This window comes from Rhipicephalus sanguineus, chromosome 4 (assembly GCF_013339695.2).
Source record: "Rhipicephalus sanguineus isolate Rsan-2018 chromosome 4, BIME_Rsan_1.4, whole genome shotgun sequence".
In the NCBI taxonomy this organism is placed as follows: Eukaryota; Metazoa; Arthropoda; class Arachnida; order Ixodida; family Ixodidae; genus Rhipicephalus; species Rhipicephalus sanguineus.
In genome coordinates, this window is record NC_051179.1 from 65708578 (window position 1) to 65712648 (window position 4071).

A 4071-nucleotide genomic window follows, 5' to 3' on the forward strand; every position below is an offset into this window, starting at 1 on the left:
AAGGCCTGGCCGAGGGAAAGAAAGACCTGCGGCAATGGGTGACGGGCATCGCGGAGGAGGAAGCCACAAAAGTGTACAACTTCACACAGTCCGTCTACGAAAAGAACAACATTCTGGATCTACCTGATAGCTCCGTTTAACCATTTGCGCATGGGCGGGGCCCCCAACCCAAGTGAAGACAGTTTTGACTTGCCCTTTGAGCGAGAGTGTTGTTGGCAAAACTGTGCTGAACATCAATGTTCTTGGTAGAACAAAGTATGCTTTTTTTTTTGTTGCTGAGCGAAAACAGTGTTTTAACTGTTCGCACTTCAACTGCATTGTCTTATTCCAGCGGCCATCACTGCGAGTCAAGGCAAGCAGGTGCTGTTCTCTGAGCGGATGTCTTACACCTGTGAGGGTGAAAATTTACTCGGGTAACAGTTTATGAGGTTGTCCTTTTCTCCGTTTTGCTACCACTTCAAGTGCCAGCTTTAAGCTAGGGGTAATGTACAAATATTTTGTTGACCGATCCACAACAATAATTTGGAAAACGAAACTTAGAGCTGATATTATTGCAAGGCAATCTTCTAGACATTTCCTGTGTGTCCGTGAGGCACGGAACTGGGAAATTGTTGTGACAACGAGAGAAAGTATCTGTTAGAGCAAAAACCGAATGCCATTTTGCGATTACAGTAAAAAAGAAAAGCGGTGCAGCAAAACGTTTACTGTAGCTGGGAAATCGCCGTAAAGGAAGCAGTTAGCCCAAACATTCTTTGCTGTAAACGATAAACCGAGAAAATGTGTGAACAGGAACATGGCTGTGACGCTTTATTTGCCCAACCACGACGTACCGAATTATTTTGTATGACGAAATGAGTATAAGATGTTTCTTGGATGTCAGGCATATAGTGAAGCATGCTTATATAACGGAAAATTTGTTATATAGAGAGTATTGGAAGTGTGTTCCTCTTTAATGTCATTGACTATATTAGCAATGCTAAAATTTGGCATAGGCTCATTAGTCTGTGATGGAAATGGCTAAGATCACTGTATGTTTTACAGTTGTACGGTAAGAGGCAAGGCTGTGCTTTTTGTGAGTCAGGATAGAAGGTGTGCAAATGTGCCATTGCTCACTCACGTACTGGAGTACTTTGTTCCTTCAAAGTGTTGTTTCTCAAGTTAGGACCGATGTGAGATTGCATTGCAGCACGAAATCTTATTTCGGATGTCCGCAATGACGTTGACACTGGAATACTGGTTCTGCGGAAACTTGCAAGGTGGAGATTCTTTTCATTGAAGCTGACATTGTGTTTCCCGTAAAATATGCACTGCCACTAATTTATTAATGAAGTACCAGAGCCGCACTGTAATAGTTACCTCCCATTTACTGTGTCAAATCGACCTGCCTCTGTGAGCGGCTTACCGTGTCAATAACAGTAGTGTGGTGACCACTTGCCCATTAGTCCATCATTCATTAAATGCATTAGTTAATTTAAATTGTTATGGAATTTGTGCCAAGATACATATCTTTTCAGTGGAAGTAATTAGTTAAGCAGTAGTAGGAAAGATGGTTTTTAGAGATATTCACTTCGCATTTTTAGTAAAGTTATGAATCAGTGCTTGTAACGCCTCAGGAGTGTTTTCGTGCCTCCTTGCCTTGGTAATAGAGAACGAACAAATCATGCTGTCAACTTAGCTGCATGAGCTATGGCAGCTGCTACACATTTACGAACATGAAAAGAAAAGCTCAATCAACTTGACCATATTTAGTGCATCGAAACTTCTACCTTAACCTCTAAGTAGTTATGATTAGACGGTTATTTGATGTCAGTCTAATTTACAGCCATCAAAGGTATAGTGAGTTATTGATAAGATCAACTATGAAAGTGCCCGTGTGTCAGTTTTTGCTGTGTGATTTGCCTGTAGCTTAACCATTTACTGCAATGTTTTCAATGTAGCATTGTAATTGCTTGCACATAGCACTACATTTATCTTCAGCAAATTTTTGGATGCTACTGTAGAACTTTTTTGGTGCCTTTTGAAAGTGTAGTCTGACAAAACTGTGAAAAGAAATGCACATGGATAACTGTGTTACTAAAATGGGATGTCTTTGTTAGCTTGTGCACTATGAAGGTATAAACATGGAAATCTCTTGAAACAAGTATATAGCAAGACGGACTTCGTACTGTAACTTTTGGCAAGGCGATGTCTGAAAAAATAAGTAAACACTTGCTGTAAAGTACCGCGGAAGCGCCCAGTTTCGCACATGCACCCTCTATTAACATTTTCGAAACTTCAGGATTCTGAATATTATATGTGAAGTGCCCAACTCTCCCCATTGTCCCCATTGTGGCCAATATTCACCCCATTGTGGCCATTATGGCAATCGGCTAGCTGTACGGTGCACCCCTACACCGTCGCCAGGAAGATTGAAGTCATTGAGTGCCACCGTGTGTCAAAAGAATGCCAGCTGCACCTCTTGGCATTTCAGGATAGAGAGGAAAAGAATCCGTGAGTGCGGCACCAAGTGTGACGCCTTAAAGCAATGCAACTACGGCAAGGGTACGATGAAGCACAAGCTCATGGATTGCAGGTTCGTCTTCGGTGAAGAGTTGGACGAGTTGTTCGCGGTGTTCAGTGACGATGAGTAGACGTTACTGTGCACCATCATTTACAATTTCAAAGTAAACATGCTTTCTTTTGTTTCGAAGCCACCGTAGCACTGCCTCCAAGCTCTTCGTTGGCTACCAGCTTGGTTTTTGGTGCTCCTGCCAGACAAGTGCCCGTATCTAGATTAACGCAATTTTCAGTGAAAGTGAGGTGGGAACTTCCGCAGTACTTTATGATACATAAATGCAAATCGTTGGCTCCTGTGCAACGTATGCACACAAGTTACGAAATATTACATATGTTTGTTCATGTTGGCAGTGCAAACGCAGGACTTGTTCAGTGCTTAATTGAGTACGCAGTGTTCACTTTAATGTGTATCAAGCCACTTTGTCGCACGGATTGTGCTTATGCCGTGGAGCTTCCCACTGAAATTTCCAGCAGGAACCCCGGCGTTGTAGTCATTCAGGTATCCTATGTGGAAGAGATAGTACCTCAATTTGTCTGATTTATTCGCTCGTGACTGAACTGAATATGCCTTTATTGACCAAAATCTTGAATCAATCCTACATTTACTGATGCAGAAGGTGAAGTAACTCATAAAAAGATTCTTGAGCATTTCGTTGCAGCTTACTAAACATGGTTTTTATGGCACTATGAAAAACGGGCACAAAGCACCACTATTGACTGATTTGATGAAGCACCAAATGCGTGGCGTGAAAATGGTTGAAACTTAAAATGGACAGCCATGAACCATTCTTTCGAGGGAGTTGTCATCAGAAGAAAAATTAAACTCGCAAGTAAATATGCCTTCGTAAAAGGTGCTACTTAGAACTTTGCTAACCAGGGCGTGCAGCTTAAGTTCTTCATCCACTGCGGGGCACATGCAGTGCCACCACTAGAAATACACCACGAAGCAAAATAGAAAGAGAAGAAAAAAAAAGAACTAGGTGGGGCTTAACATGTCAACGTGTCAAGCCCCACGTAGTTTTCACTGACGAACCCACTGATTCCTCCACCAACGAGGCAACTGGAAAAATTCTTTCAGTAAACGAAATGTTCCCAGCCAACACCTTACAACTTCGAGTGCAGGAGCAAAATTTGAAATGGAGCCTGTTGAGAGGCCCTTTTAATTATTTGATAGTGCGCTTTGTGTGTGTTCTTTCTTCTGTCCATCTTGTTTAATACATACACCAGAAATTATGTTTTAGAAATGAGACTCTTCACATGCAGAATTATTGCAAATTATTAGTTATGATGGAATGTTTTGTTGCAAATTAGGGACTTTTAGTGTTGGATCATGCAAAAGTATGCACTAATGATCAGTTCCATAATGGCTGAACAACCACGTGTGCAGCCTATAGGCACTTGTGTGTTAGTTGGCTGCAGCAACTTTTTCAGGAAACTGTACAGCTTGTACTGGACTAAGTAATGGTTCTTTTGATTGATGCTACTGTCATCATGTGGACTATTTTGTGAACTTTC

At 41.7% G+C, this 4071-nt stretch overlaps 1 protein-coding gene across 3 annotated transcripts in view; it reads left to right on the plus strand.

Annotated features, from left to right (window-relative positions):
- LOC119390151 (ceramide-1-phosphate transfer protein) overlaps positions 1-3285 on the plus strand; it is a 29437-nt gene extending 26152 nt beyond the window's left edge. Inside the window, exon 5 of one of the 3 annotated variants that reach the window (XM_037657715.2) lies at positions 2025-3285. The gene's annotated coding sequence lies outside the window, so the exon portion shown is untranslated. Of the gene's footprint in view, positions 1-1527; positions 1588-2024 lie in introns of those variants that run through there. The other 2 variants (XM_049414677.1, XM_049414676.1) reach the window with 2 other exon arrangements.
- The last annotated feature ends 786 nt before the right edge of the window (positions 3286-4071 follow it).